The sequence below is a fragment of the Sus scrofa genome, chromosome 17 (assembly GCF_000003025.6).
Source record: "Sus scrofa isolate TJ Tabasco breed Duroc chromosome 17, Sscrofa11.1, whole genome shotgun sequence".
Lineage (NCBI taxonomy): Eukaryota > Metazoa > Chordata > Mammalia > Artiodactyla > Suidae > Sus > Sus scrofa.
The window spans coordinates 37,671,096-37,687,686 of NC_010459.5; the positions used below are offsets into that span (position 1 = coordinate 37,671,096).

The 16,591-nt window shown below is 39.8% G+C and overlaps 1 protein-coding gene across 8 annotated transcripts in view; it reads left to right on the forward strand.

The window, feature by feature from the left end:
- The window catches only part of ASIP (agouti signaling protein), a 176,173-nt gene that overhangs the window by 128,481 nt on the left and 31,101 nt on the right, over positions 1 to 16,591 (forward strand). The window contains exon 1 of one of the 8 annotated variants that reach the window (XM_013985281.2): positions 13,875 to 15,204. The exons of the other annotated variants lie outside the window; for them this stretch is intronic. The gene's annotated coding sequence lies outside the window, so the exon portion shown is untranslated. Of the gene's footprint in view, positions 1 to 13,874; positions 15,205 to 16,591 lie in introns of those variants that run through there. 8 annotated transcript variants of the gene reach the window in all.

Below are 16,591 nucleotides of genomic sequence, written 5' to 3' on the forward strand. Positions count from 1 at the left end.
CTCACAAGTACAATTCTGAGAAATAGCTGGGTAAAGGACAGTCAGGGCCTTGCACTCTTGGCATACCCAGCAAACACCTGGAAGAGTATCATTCAATTAATACACTGCCAGTGGGAATGTAAAATGGTGCAACCACTTTGAAAAGTAGTTTGGTGTTTTCCTAAAAAAGATAAACATATATGTAGTATATGACCCAGACATTCCCCTTTATGTATTTAACCAAGAGAATTGAAAGCATGTATCCATACAAAGACTTGTCCATGAATGTTCATAGCAGCTTTATTTGTAATAGCCAAAAGCTGGGAACAACCCAGGTTTCCATCAACAAGTGAATAGATGATAATCCTTCATGCAAGGGATTGCTACTAAGCAATAAAAAAGGAATTAACTTTTTTTTTCTTTTTAAGGCTGTACCTGTGACAAATGGAAGTTCCCAGGCCAGAGGTGGAATTGGAGCTATAGCTGCCAACCCATGCCACAGCCACACCAGATCCAAACCATATCTGTGACCTACACCGAAGTTTATAGCAACACTGGAACCTTAACCCACTGAGTGAGGCCAGAGATCAAACCCCCATCCTCATGAACACTTCTTAACTCACTGAGCCATAATGGAAACTCCAGGAATGAAGTATTAGCACATGCAACAACATATGTATATCTCAATATAATTTTGCTTTGTGAAAGCGGCCATTTTAAAATAGAAGAGTATCTTACAGTTCCGTTTATATAAAATTCTAGAAAGTGAAAACTAATCTATAGTAACAGAATTAAGACCTGTAGTTACCTGGGGACCAGGTTGACTGGGGACAGTGGGGGGTGGGCAAAGAGAGGGATTAAAAGAGGCAAGAGAAAAATTTTCATGGTTATGGATATGATTATTATCTTGATTGTAGTTATGGTTTTACCAGTATTTACTGATATTTACAAATATCAAAATATATCAATTTACAAACTATATATGTACAACTTACTAGCTGTCAATTATATTTCAATAGGGCTGTTAAAATGAACAATGCTGTTAATCACAGTGTTTTTATAATTAAAAAAAAAAACTAGAAACAAGGAGTTCCCGTTGTGGCACAGTGGAAACTAATCTGACTAGGAACCATGAGGTTGCAGGTTCGATCCCTGGCCTTGCTCCGTGGGTTAAGGATCCAGCATTGCCGAGAGCTGTGGCGTAGGTCACAGACGCAGCTCGGATCTGGCGTTGCTGTGGCTGTGGTGTAGGCCGGCAGCTGCAGCACCAATTCCACCCCTGTCCTGGGAACCTCCATATGTCACCAGTTCAGCCCTAAAAAGACAAAAAAACAAAAACAAAAAAACTAGAAACAAAAATTGTATTAGTAGGGAATATTATGTAGCAATTGAAATCGCAGTTGTGATTTCTTTCTGAAAAGAAAAATGTCCACAACATGTTAAGTGAAAAAGCAGGCTATACAGCTTGCATATTGTCATCATAGCTACCCTCTATTGAGCATTAACTTGTGCCAAGCACTGTACCAAGAACTTGCACTATCTTTTGCCACGCCCATAACTATCCTATGAGGCAGGTGCTACTATTGTCTGCATTTGAAAGATGAGGAATCTGAATCATAGATACTTGGCTCAAGATTTCAAACTTATAAACAAATTATAACTGAATATTGTTCATTTCTCAGCCTAAATTCTGAACTTCTCACTACACTACAGTATTTCCTCTATTTGTATCATGATTCTCCCTCTCCTTCATAGGAGTGGATGTGGTATATATGCAAAGAAAGACAGTAGGAAGAAAATATATTCAAATGACTATATGGTTAGTTATGGGTACTAGATTTCTAGTGATTCTCACTTTTCCCTAGATTTTATGTATTGTCTGATATTGGTAGTTAGCATGTATAAAATATCAGCTTTTCTAAGCAAAAAAATAAATAAAGCAAATTTCATTTGAAGTAGTAGAAATGATAGCATGGAGCTTCTCTTGTGGTATATTAAGAGAAATTTTTTTTTCTTTTTTTTTTTCCCACTGTACAGCAAGGGGGTCAGGTTATCCTTACATGTATAAATCTGGAATAAGATTGCCTCCGTTTAAATCCCAGCTCCATCAAGTTCCCATTGTGGCTCAGCGGAAACAAATCTGACTAGGAACCATGAGGTTGTGCGATTCGATCTCTGGCCTCATTCAGTGGGTTAAGGATCTGGCATTTCCATGTGCTGTGATATAGTTCACAGACCCAGCTCAGATCTTGCGTTGCTGTGGCTGTGATGTAGGCCGGCAGCTGTAGCTCCTATTCAACCCCTAGCCTGGGAACTTCCACATGCCACTAGTGCCTCCCTAAAAAGAAAAAAAAAAAAATCCTAGCTCCATCAATCCATCTCCATTAATTTTATAGCTGTATAATACTGAATGAATTTCTTTTTTTATTGCTAGGTAGTTAATAACTTTTTTATTAATGATTTTTATTTTTTTCCATTATAGCTGGTTTACAATGTTTTGTCAATTTTCTACTGTATAGCAGGGTGACCCAGTCACACATACATATATACATTCTTTTTTCTCACATTATCATGCTCCATCGTAAGTGACTAGATATAGTTCCTACTACTATACAGCAGGATCTCATTGCTTGTTCATTCCAAAGGCAATAGTTTGCATCTATTAACCCCAGATTCCCAGTCCATCCTACTCCCTCCCCATCCCCCTTGGCAACCACAAGCCTGTTCTCCATGTCCATGATTTTCTTTACTGTGGAAAGGTTCGTTTGTGCTGTATATTAGATTCCAGATATAAGTGATAATCATATGGTATTTGTCTTTCTCTTTCTGACTTACTTCACTCAGTATGAGAGTCTCTAGTTCCATCCGTGTTGCTGCAAATGGCATTATTTTTGTTCTTTTTTATGGCTGAGTAGTATTCCATTGTGTATACATACTACATCTTCTTAATGCATTCATCTGTTGATGGACATCTAGGTTATTTTCATGTCTTGGCTATTGTTAATAGTGCTACAATGAAAATATGGGTGCATGTGTCTTTTTCAAGGGAAGTTTTGTCCAGATATATGCGCAAGAGTGGGATTGCTGGGTCATATGGTAGTTCTACATATAGTTTTCTAAGGTACCTCCATACTGTTTTCCATGGTGGTTGTACCAATTTACATTGCCACCAACAGTGCAAGAGGGTTCCCTTTTCTCTACACCCTCTCCAGCATTTGTTCTTTGTGGAATTATTAATGATGGCCATGCTGACTGGTGTAAGGTGGTATCTCATGGTAGTTTTGATTTGCATTTCTCTAATAATCAGTGATGTTGAGCATTTTTTCATGTGCTTGTCGGCCATCTGTATATCTTTTTTGGAGAAATGTCTATTCAGGTCTTTTGCCCATTTTCCAGTTGGGTTGTTGACTTTTTTGCTGTTGAGTTGTATAAGTTGTTTGTATATTTTAGAGATTAAGCCCTTGTGGTTTGCATTGTTTGAAACTATTTTCTCCCATTCTGTAAGCTGTGTTTTTGTGGGTTTTTTTATGGTTTCCTTTGCTGTGCAAAAGCTTGTCAGTTTGATTACATCCTGTTGGTTTATTTTATTTTTTTTTCCTCTTGTGTCTTTTTAGAGCCACACCCATGGCATATGGAGGTTCCCAGGCTAGGGGTCTAATCGGAGCTGTAGCTGCCGGCCTACACCACAGCCATAGCAATGTCATATCTTTAACCCACTGAGTGAGGCCAGGGATTGAACCTGCAACCTCATGGTTCCTAGTCAGATTCATTTCTGGAACTCCCGGTTTATTTTTTATTTTCATTTTTTGTCTTTTTAGGGAGGTACCTGTGGTTTATGGAGGTTCCCGGGCTATGGGTACAGTCGGAGCTACTGCTGGCCTTTGCACAGCCACAGCAACACGGGATCCAAGCTGCATCTGCGACCTATACCACAGCTCATGGCAACACCAGATCCTTAACCCACTGGGCGTGGCCAGGGATCGAACCTGCATCCTCATGGATGCTAGTCGGGTACGCTAAATGCTGAGCTACTATGGGAACTCCCTCATTGGTTTATTTTTGCTGAATGAGTTTCATAATGTCTATAAACTCCAGTTTCCTCATCTATAAAATAATAGCACCTAGAATTGTTGTGAGGATTAAATGAGATAAAGTATATAAAGTGCTTAGCACAAAATTTGGCACAGAGTATGTAGTCAATCTATTTTATTTTTTTTATGGTTTCCTTTTATTAGCATGAGTTAAACAACAACTTGCCTGACGCTTTAGTAGATCCCAATGCACCATCTTAAACATAGGCTCTGCTTACGTCCTAGAGAAAAACAAAACAAAACGGTATTTATGGAAGGCCTTTTAGGGAATCCAAAGGGAAAACGGTTTTACAGGAAATAGTTGAGGAAAAAAATAAAGTCACATTCTGAGGTTCCAAGCAGACATGAACTTTGAGAAGGACATTACAACCCGCTACATTCATAATTGCTGATCAGTGCCTTCAGTCTAAAACTTTTAATTAACCATAAGTACAATAAGGGTACAAAGGGTAATTAAGAGGCGCAGTTTTAGTCTGACTTGCTATGCAATATATGACAATGGGCAAATCTCTTTATTCTTCTGGAACTCAACTTTCTATTCTATAAGGATGTTGGACTAAACAGACTCCTAAAGTCCCTCTTAGTTCTTATATTCTATGATTCTCAGGTCATGTATTTATTCACTTTTCACTGGACATCAATTGAGCATCTCTGGGGCCAGGCCCTCACTAGGACCTAGGGATAGGTACAGTGACAAACAACATATTTAAATGCCTTCCCTCATGGGGCTTTCATTCCAGAAGGGAAATACAGGCACTGAACATGTCACGCAAATAATCATAATTTTATTCACTCTAAAAAGAAAAGTACAGGAGTTTCTGTCATGGCTCAGTGGTTAACAAATCTGACTAGGAACCATGAGGTTGCGGGTTTGATCCCTGGCCTTGCTCAGTGGGTTAAGGATCTGGCATTGCCGTGAGCTGTGGTGTGGGTCGCAGACACGGCTGGGATCCCGCATTGCTGTGGCTGTGACGTAGGCCGGCGGCTACAGCTCTGATTGGACCCCTAGCCTGGGAACCTCCAGATGCCATGTGAGCAGCCCAAGAAATAGCAAAAAGACAAAAAATAAAATAAAATAAAATAAATTAAAAGAAAAGTACATATTGCTGTGAGAATGTATATTAGTGAGCCCTAACACAGTCTAGGGAATCAGAAGATGTGTTAAGTAGGTAACAAAGAAAGTCAACAACCAGGCAAAACTACTTGAGGCTAATTCTGTCTCATGTGCAACTACTATAGAAATTCAAGTAGTAAACAGTACTGTTAAACCACAGTGCCTTCTGGCATCTCTAATAAGTTCAAAAGTTCATAACACTCATGAAACCCAGTGGTAGTATTTGTTCCTATTATTTTTTATGCAGCACTGAATCTTCCAACAATTTATGAGCCAGTTAGTTCTGCAAAAAAAAAGGATATGTCTGTGGTGGAAGTCTGTCAAATGGTCTGTGCCTCAGATAGATGGCACCTCATTGCAGTTGTCCCTAAGATATTATAAAATCCCTAAGGATTTTCTTTCATAACTGGAAATGGAATTTTTTTTTCTTGTTCTGGGATTCAACCCAAATTCTCTAAAACCCCAGATTGCATAAGCTCCAAGGCAAGTCCCCCAAGCTGTGTTCCATTGTTTCCTAGAGAAAATCAGACTGGGATCTCTGTGGTACCTCTGGAGTTCATAGTACAACCATGGGGAGATTGGGTAGAAATGAAGAGATGGGAAGTCAGAGCAGGATTGGGGTCCTCTAAGAGGGAGAGAAGAGTTAACTACCACTTTAGCTTGAATCTCAGCCCTAAATCTGGCCCTGAATTGCAGTCTGATCCCAGGGTCACACTGAACCCCTTTATTCCTATTTCTTCACTGAAATATTTCCTTGACCCTCTTAGAAGGATGGGAGGGAGAATGAGCTCCTTAAAATCAGAAACAAAATCTCCTAAAATCTGTAATGTTCTATATTCTTATTTTATCTTCTATAATTTATTTTGCCTATAGGATGAGTCCTAGACTGCACACCTGTAATGTTTCCCTCTGTGTGGTGTAAGGGGAGTTTGAGAGGCATAATATTGAGAGAGTTCAAAACAAGTCATTTAACTGATGTGTTCCTCTGTCTTCTCAACTATTAAATGAGAATAATTCCTAATTTATAAGGTCATTGTGAGTGTTAACTACAACAAGATATGTAAAGTACTTAGCATAGTGGCTGGCACATGCTAAGATATCACTGTTTGATAGCTGTTATTATTATTACTGCTGGGCTAGGCCCAATTCAGATCTTTCTAGAGAGTAAAAATCTAGTAAGTATTACAAGTAATCAGAGTCTTGGATTGCTACATATATATATCACTTAGATTGCCATTAATTCTTTTCCCTTCACTTTGAGCAATGTAAGAAAGAAAGGCTTTATAGAGTAGTAAAGGATTAAGCAGAAACTACCAATCACGGAATTCCCATCGTGGCTCAGTTGTTAACAAATTCGACTAGGAACCATGAGGTTGTGGGTTTGACCCCTGGCCTCGCTCAGTGGGTTGGGGATCTGACGTTGCTGTGAGCTATGGTGTAGGTCGCAGACTGGGGCTCGGATCCTGCATTGCTGTGGTTGTGGTGTAGGCCGGCAGCTGTAGTTCTGATTCAACCCCTAGCCTGGGAACCTCTATATGTCATGGGTGCAGCCCTAGAAAAGATAATAATAATAGTAATAATAATAATATGCCTTCAGTATATTGATTTAATCTGCTTTCACTCTTTAGTCCTCTGTGTGTGTGACACATGTATGCATTCTATGACTAAACATGGAATGACAGCTAGTTTGTATTCTCAGTGAAAAGAAAATAATTAAGCATTTTGAGAACTTTGTTTATATCTAAGTTTATATTCTAATTAATCATTTGAATGAGATCTTTGGAGTTACCCTTGTGGATCAGCAGGTGGCATAGTGTCCATGAGGATGAAAATTCAATCCCTGGCCTCACTCATTGGGTTAAGGATCTGGGGTTGCCACAAGTTGTGGTGTGGGTCACAGATGCAGCTCAGATCTGGTATTGCCATAGCTGCGGAATAGGCCTACAGCTGCAGCTCCGATTCAACTCCTAGCCTAGGAACTTCCTTGTGCCGCAGGTGTGTCTGTAAAAAGAAAAATAAATAAATAAATGAAATCTTCTTCCTTGATTGTAAGTTTTAGTAATTGAGCTTCAGTTTTGACATTGTTTTAGTTTTTCCATTCAGCAAACGTTTACTGAGTACCTACTGATACCAGGCATAGTGCTGGTTATCTCCACATGTTATTTCCTTGAAAAAATAATAAGCATAGAAGTTTTTGTGAAAATCTGCTTTGTCCAAAGCCATTGAGGAGTCTGAAAGAGTCATACCATGGATGGGTCAAGGTAGAATCTGAAATATGCAAACATAGAAAGGGAAACAGTGTAAATATGTGCTAAGGCAGAAAATGTGAGATTTCAATGAGACTTTATTGACTCTGTAACATGTCTGGCAAAAGAGTGCTTGGTGCCATCCTTGAGAAATATTCTTTCTAGAGTTAAGTCCCAAAGAGTCCCTGCATCAGTAAAAACAGGCTCTTCCATCGCTGTGATTTAAATGATCTCTAGGCTTCTGGAAATCAAGGAGACACTCTCTGGGAATGAGAAAAGAGGAGTAATGCATCTAAAGACTGCAGAAAATATTTTTAACTTACCCTTAGAGGAGTTCCCATCATGACGCAGCAGAAACGAATCCAGCTAGGAACCATGAAGTTGTGGGTTCGATCCCTGGCCTTGCTCAGTGGGTTAAGGATGCAGTGTTGCCATGAGCTGTGGTGTAGGTCACAGACATGGCTCTAATCCCAAGTTGCTGTGGCTGTGGTGTAGGCTGGCATCTGTAGCTCTAATTCCACCCCCTAGCCCTGGAACCTCCATATGCTGTGGATGTGGCCCTAAAAAGAAAAATAATAATAATTTAAAATAAAGTACCCTTAGAATTGTGAAAACTGAACAAATACTAGGCCATAAAGTGAGGCTAAACACATTTTTAAAGGACTAGTACCAGAATTCCCTGGTGGCTCAGTGAGTTAAGGATCCAGGGTTGCCTCTGCTGTGGCTCATCCAAAAAAAAAAATAAAGGATTAGTATCAGAGAGACCACAATGCAATTAAGTTAGAAACCAATAGAAAAACCTCACATATTTAGGAATTTTTAAACTTAACTTTTTTGGGGGGCTGCACCCATAGAATACAAAACTTTCTGGTCCAGGGGTCAGACCCATGCCACAGCAGTAACCAGAGCCACAGCAATTATAATACCAAATCCTTAACACACTGAGCCACCAGAGAACTCTAGAATTTTTAAACTTAATTTCTTAACTCATAGGAGTTCCCATCCATGGCTCAGTGGTTAATGAACCTGACTAGTATCCATGAGGATGCAGTTCAATCCCTGACCTTGCTCAGTGGGTTAAGGATCCGGCATTGCCATGAGCTGTGGTAGAGGTCACAGATGTGGCTCAGGTCCCAAGTTGCTGTGGCTGTGGTGTAGGCCGGCAGCTACAGTTCTGATTCAATGCCTAACCTGGGAACTTCCATATGCTGCGGGTGCAGCTCTAAAAAGACAAAAAAAAAAAAAAAAAAAAAAAATCTTAACTCATAAGCTAAAAGAGAAAGTATAATGGAAACTGAAAAATACTTATAAACTGAATAGTAGTAAAACTACTATGTATCCAAACTGGTGGGATGCAACCAAGCACTGTTTAGAGGGAAATTCATATCCTTAATGGGAAAAAAAGTAAGAATTTCTTAAAATTGAAGAGTTAAGCATCCAGCATATGAAGTTAAGAAAAAAATAGCAGAATAAACCTAAAGATGCAAAAAAACAGAAATTAATGAAAAAGAAAGCAAACATACACTGAAAAAGATCAATAAAACCAAAATTTGGTGTTTTGGAAATAACACTGGTAAAATCAATTAAGTAGACAGGAGAAAAAGTACAAATAAACAATATTATAAATAATAAAAGATGATATGAGAGGTGGTAAAGAGAGTAAATAGATACAAAGAATAGTATAAACAATTTTAGGCACCAAATTTGAAAACATGAAATAAATAAATTCCAGCTGATTGATGAAGAAACAGAAAACCTGAATTTTCCTATGATCATTAAAGAAATTGGGTAATAATTTTAAAATCTTAGCATATTCTATATGATGCACTCTGATAAACCTGGAAAGTAAGTTCTACCAAACTTTCAAAGAATAGGCAGTCTTGCACAAAGTTTCCAGAAATCTTTTTTTTTTAATTTTCAAAGAGGGACACTTCCCATTTCCTCTTATGAAGATGTCAAAACCGAACAAGGAAGAGTTCCCCCTGTGACACAATGGGATCGACAGCATCTCTGGAAAGCTGGGACCTAGGTGCCAGCTCCCCTGGCACAGGAGGTTAGGGATCCGGCATTGCATCAGCTGTGGCATGTCACAACTACAGCTGGGATCTGATCTCTGGCCCAGGAATTCCATGTTCCATGGGGTGGCCAAAAATGAAAACAAACAAATAAACAAGGATAGTGAAAGAAAACAGGACAGGAAAAAAACATAGCACTTTTTGGGTTTACACTAAGAATGCAAAATTGGTTTAATAATGGAAAATAAATTAATCTAATTCACCACATTAACAGATTAAAGGAGAAAAATCATATGAAGCAAAACCCAAGATCTGTTCTTGATTTAAAAAGAAAAAAAACGAAGAGGAGTTCCCGTCATGGCTCAGTGGTTAACGAATCCAACTAGGAACCATGAGGTTGCGGGTTCGGTCCCTGCCCTTACTCAGTGGGTTAAGGATCCTCATTGCCATGAGCTGTGGTGTAGGTTGCAGAGGTGGCTCACATCCTGCATTGCTGAGGCTGTGGTGTAGCCTGGCAGCTGCAGCACCAATTCAACCCTTAGCCTGGGAACCTCCATATGCCGCAAGTGCGGCCCTAAAAGGTAAAATGATAGATAGATAGATAGATAGACAGATAGATAGATAGATAGATAGAAGGAAGGAAAGAAAAAAGAAAAGAAAAGAAAAGAAAAGGAAAGAAAAGAAAAGAAAAGAGAAAAAGAAAGGAGTTCCTATTGTGGCTCAGTGGTAACAAACCCAACTAGTTTCCGTGAGGATGCAGGTTTGATCCATGGCTTCACTCGGGGTTACAGATATGGCATTGCCATGAGCTGTGGTGTAGATCACAGATGTGGCTCAGATCCTGCATTGCTGTGGCTGTGGTGTAGGCAAGCAACTGCAGCACTGATTCTACCCCTAGCTTGGGAACCTCCATATTCCGAGGGTGTGGCCCTAAAAGGTAAAATAAATAAATAAAAGAAGAAGAAAAAAAGGCAAGAGAAAGAAACCTCCTTGATCTAATGAAGGTCATCTATATTACCACATATAATTGTGAAATGTTGAAAGTATCCCCCTTTTAAAAAGATTAGCAATAATGCTTCATCTTACTCAACATTATGCTGAAGATCCTAGCCAATATAGTAAGATAAGAATAAGAATTAGGAGTTCCCGTCATGGCGAAGTGGTTAACGAATCTAAGAACCATGAGGTTGCAGGTTCGGTCCCTGCCCTTGCTCAGTGGGTTAACGATCTGGCGTTGCCGTGAGCTGTGGTGTAGGTTGCAGATGCGGATCAGATCCTGCGTTGCTGTGGCTCTGGCGTAGGCTGGTGGCTACAGCTCCGATTCGACCCCTAGCCTGGGAACCTCCATATGCCGCGGGAGCGGCCCAAGAAATAGCAAAAAAAAAAAAAAAAAAAAAAGACAAAAAGAATTAAACAAGAGAATGCCATTTGTAGCAACGTGGAATCAACCAGAGATTCTCATACTAAGTGAAGTCAGAGAAAGACAAACACCATATGATATCACTTATATGTGGAATCTAAAATATGGTACAAAGGATGTGGAATCTAAAATATTGTACAAACGATCCTATCCACAAAACAGAAACCGTCACAGGGACATAGAGAACAGACTTGTGGATGTTGGGGGAGGGGGGAGTGGGGTGGATTGGGAGTTTGGGTTGGGTAGATGCAAAATATCACCTTTAGAATGGATGGGCAATGAGAGCCTCCTGTATAGCACAGGGAACTAAGTCAAATCTCTTGGGAGAGAACATGAGCGAGAATAATGTGAGAAAGAGAATATATCTATATGTATGTATATGTGTCACTTTGCTGTATAGCAGAAATTGGCACAACATTGTGTATCAAGTGTACTTTAATAAAAATTAAAAAATTTAAAAAGAGAGAAAATGTAAGTCAACACCATAATGAAATACTGTTGTTTATGGGATGGGCAAAGTTTTTTAAAGCTTAAAAAAAAAATATTGGTGACATAATGAGGCAAGGACAATTCATATCCATTCCTGACTAGAGTGTTACATTGGTAAAATTAACGTGGAAAACAGTTTGGCATTACCTAATAAAGTTGAACATGCATATAACTTTAAAGCCCATCAATTCCAATCCTGAGTATATATAGTAACACTCAAGAGATTTAAAGAATGTCCAGAGCAGCTCTGGGTTTTTGTTGTTGCTGTCATTTTTATCTTTTTAGGGCCACACCCACAACATGTGGAAGTTCCCAGGCTAGGGGTTGAACAGAAGCTGTAGCTACCAGACTACACTACAGCCACGGCAATGCCAGATCCGATTCCATGTCTATGACCTACACCACAGCTCACTGCAACGCATATCCTTAACCCACTGAGCAAAGCCAGGGATTGAACCCACATCCTCATGGATTCATTATCACCAAGCTGCGACAGAAACTCGAAGCACTGTTATAGCCCACATTGGGAGCAACTCACATAATCATCCCATTAAAATATGGATAAATAAATTGTGGGATGTTCATACAATTGAATACCATATAGCAGTAAAAATAATTAAACCACAAATTCATACATCAAAAGGTAAAACAGAAGAAGCAAGTCCCATAATATATACAGTGTTATTCCATTTAGACAAAGTTCAAAAATGGTTAAACTGTTTATTGTTTAGAGATTCATTCTGATGTACTAAACCATGAAAGCAAGCAAGGGAATCATTCAGCTGAAGTGAAAGGTAGTTAAGTTCATAGTCTCTAGAAGACCCTTAAAGAGTGGTACTAATTCCACATAGAAGTAAAATTTCATTAAGGAAGATATTTTTGGATTGAAAGGCTTGGGGCCTCTTAAATAGCACCAGCAGGAGCTAGGCTCTTGTCTCTGAAAGGATGTAAGGCCCCACCTCTCAAAACCACTTTCTTCCAACCCAGCAGAGATGAGTACGGCCCTCAGAGGCAGTTCTACCCCCAGAAAAACTATTCCAATAAGTTCCAGATATGGTGCAGAAAAGGCACCATCACCACCCCAGGCAGGTCACATGTCTCCTGCCTAGCTCACCCCACACAGGGAACTGTAACCTGAATGAGGCAGCCCAGTGCACTATTCAGAATCTTTCCTGGAAACACCATGCACTAGGTCAGCATTTCAGAAGTGTGTGTGTGTGTCTTTTTAGGGCCACACCTGCGGCATATGGAAGTTCCCAGGCTAGGAGTCAAATCAGAGCTGTAGCTGCCGGCCTACACCACAGCCACAGCAACGTGGGATCTGAGCTATGTCTGTGACCTACACTACAGCTCATGACAATGCCAAATCCTTAACCCACTGAGCTGGGCCAAGGATCAAACCTGTGCTGCCTCAGAGACAACACTGGGTCCTTAACCTACTGCACCACAGCAGGAACTCCAGGAAATACTATTTTAGAGTTAAAATTCTAGTATAGCTGTTAATTATCTATATTTTTAAAGATTTAAGTATCTCCATAGATAAATCTCAAACTAAATATAAGTACCTACATGGATAAATCTCTAATAATAGTAGCAAACACATGGTGCTTACTATGTGCAGGCATTATTCTATGGGATTTACATGTTTTAACTAATTTAATTCTCACAGAAGTCCTATGAGGTTTGTACTGTTACTATCCTTATTTTACTTATGGGTAAATTGAGGCTCAGAAAGGTTAAGCAACTTACCCAAGATCATGAGATAATAATAGTAGAGATAGGATATGAGCCCAGGTTATCTGCCCTGGAAACTTAGTGCTTGACTACCAGGCTATACTACTTCTCAATAGTTTAATACTGCTGAAAAATCAAGATGTAGATGGATACATATAGTATGAAACCATTTATGTAAGTTTTTCTTTTTTTATGGCCACACCTGCAGTATATGGAAATTTCTAGGCCAGAGATCAAATCTGAACTACAGCTGCGACCTATACCACAGCTGTGTCAACACCAGCCACTGAGCTGGGCTGGGGATCAAACCTGTACCACAGCAGTGACAACACTGGATCCTCCACCCACTGAGCTACCAGGGAACTCCTGGAATTTTTTTAATAGATAGTCTAATTCTCTCATTTAGGATTTAAGGTCAATCTGTATAGTTTAGAGAACCAATCATATAGTAATTTGTTCAAGGGCCTACTGTAAGTCAGTGGCAAGAACCAAGTCCCTAGACTCAGAGCACTTTTCACCCTCACACCCTGCTTCCACATCTTGCCATTCTTTCTCTCTCTCTCTCTCTCTTTTTTTTTTTTTTTTTTTGGTCTTTTGAGGGCCACACTCACGGCACATAGAGGTTCCTAGCTAGGGGTTGAATCGGAGCTGCAGCTGCTGGCCTACACCACAGCCACAGCAACATGTGATCTGAGCCACATCTGCGACCTACACCACAGCTCACAGCAATGCAAGATCCTTAACCCACTGAGCAAGCCAGGGTTTGAACCCGTGTCCTCATGGATGCTAGTCAGCTTCATTAACCACTGAGCCATGATGGGAATTCCAATCTTGCCCATTCTTATACAATCTGTTTTACCTCCTGATTTTCTCCCATAGTATCATGGTTTTGCCAGCTGGACAACTTGAATTCGTCTTGTTGGCTAATTACTTTTAAAGAAATAATTTTTGAATGCTCACTTATATTCCACTGTCATACTCGAATAGGATTATATTAAGGTCATAAGTCTCAATCAGCACCAGAGCCAAGCCTTTCTCTAGGAATTTTATGTCTTTGCTGATTTCTTTCCCTCCTCTTTCTTCCTTTTTCCCCACTTAGTTCTACCTCCCATAACCCTCTATTCCCATCACCTAAGATCCATCAGATTCAGGATTTTGCTTCCTCCTCCCAATTCCATATTCAAGCTCTTGACTTATCTGAAGAGCTTACTTGGTGGGTCATACAATGAATTAAAAGTTTCCATGTGGCTTAGCAGGATACAAACCCAACTAGTATCCATGCAGATGCAGGTTTGATCCCTGGCCTTGCTCAGTGGGTTAAGGATCCGGTGTTGCCATGAGCTGTGGTGTAGGTTGGCCGCTACGGCTCTGATTCAACCTCTAGCCTGGAAACTTCTATTTGCTATGTGTGAGGCCCTTAAAAAAGACAAAAAGAAAAAATAAATAAATAAGTTCTAGTTTGTTCAAATAAAACCCAAGTGAGAAAGGTGGAGAGCCACAGCCAAATAACTTACAGAGTCAGCAGAAGGGCAGCCCTTCAACTGTTGAAAATTTACATAGAAATTTGAAAATTATGTGACCAATATTGAAACTTTCCCCAAAGATTTACTAATAAGTGAGGCTGGGCCTCACCAATCTGCCTACCTAGGGTTTAACTTCTCACCAAGTCCTCCTTAGCCCACCCAGAATTTCTGAAAGAAGCTGAGTTAAACCCTTCTTTGGCAGGATTTGTTTTTCCAGGTTAACTCATTGGGGCGAATTTGCATTCTCTCTCCTGGGATCTATTCTGTATTAAAGTCTCATTACATACTGCCCATGAGTATCTTCAGTGCAACCACTTCCTTTCCAAACCCTTCCAACTTCAGTGTCAACACCAATTCCAATTCCAAAGACTGGGAAGAAATATAGGGAGATCAGACAACAAGGCTTGTGACCACCAGGATAAGTATGAATGCAGGCTGTGCTTGGCTAAAAGCAAGAGATGAGATAGGGAAGCCAGCTGCTGGGAGCTCCTGGGGTCTTAAAAATCTCACAGCAACACATCTTGCCTCTGCTGCATAAGGACAGGGAAGACGCTCAGCTCTGGCTTCCCTTAGAGAGGCTGATAAAGAGCACTGTAAGTAGGAGAAAACAATTTTCTTTTCTTCTGCTGCCTGCAGAGATCCTATTTCCTCCTCTGGGTTCTGGGTTTAAGTTTCAAATGACCTGGGTTGCTAGAGATTCCCTTTATTTTGCTTCTTTTGTGGAACCTACTCTGCTGGTCTATTTACTGCTGCTTTTCTGATGATGAAACATTTTTTTCTTTTCATAGTGGATCAGTGCAAATCTTCCTGCCTATGAGATGAAGTTTGAAATAATTTTTAGTGTGGTTGTTTATTTTCTTGTTCTTGTCCTTGAAATTACAGACAAGCAAGTCCCAAGCCTCCTTTGTTGCAAGCCCCTCTTTGGCCTCCACTCTTTGAGGAGAAGCATATGAGTTTAGTTGGCAGTTTAAATATGCTTTCGGAGTGAGTGAAGCTACTGCTACTTTGGAAAGTTTAAAGAACTTGCTGTTCATCTTTCATTTCTTAGTTCTCAGGAAAGCTAAACAGATATATTTGTTTTACTTTGTTGTGTCAAAGCAGTTAGGAGCTTAGCATAAAGCAAGTAATCTATCTTTTGCTAACCAGTAGCTTCTTATTTCTCTTTACTGTGCTTCTTCCACTTTCTAGCAAAGAAAGAAAGAAAGAAAGGAAGGAAGGAAGGAAGGAAGGAAGGAAGGAAGGAAGGAAGGAAGGAGGAAAAAATCCAAGAAGTTCTTCCTCAATCCTGACTCCAGAATCACATTTGAGTGCTTCTTTAAATGTCTTCAGAAAGTCATTTGTAGTATCAGATTTCTAATGACTCTCACAGAGTAGAATTTGGGATTTAGGGTCAGTCTGCACGTGAAGAATTGGTTCATTTCCTATTTATTAGAGCAAAAACAGACAACCAATCTTCCATTTATTGCAAATCTTCCTTTTCATTTCTAAGTGTTTGATTTTTTTATCAGTGTGGATAGCCATTTTGGTAGATTTTAATGTCCCTTAGAGAAAAGCTCAGGTTAATATTTTCAACTGTGGATATTTCTGCTCCACTTCAGTAGCATTGGACATTGGTTCTGCTGTTTCCTTTGTAGAGGCTCTAGGAGGCTAAAGAGATGGCCTATTGGAGTCAATTTTGGTTTTCTTTGGTTATTTGAGGGGCCTTTGTTGGATCAAGAGATCTTGACCCATTCCAAAAAAACACTTTCACAAGTGTCTATCTCAAAACCTTTTCTACCTTCTCTAAACACAGTTTCTTTATTTCATACATAGTCTTAAGTTTTGTTGAGCTGTATTTCCTTGGTTCTACCTTGATCCTTTTCTGCAGAAAATTTCTCTGATGTCAAAATCTCTTCCCTTCTGGGAGTTCCTGTTGTAGCTCAGCAGTAACAAACCCAACTAGTATCCATGAGGATGTGGGTTCGATCCCTTGCCTTGCTC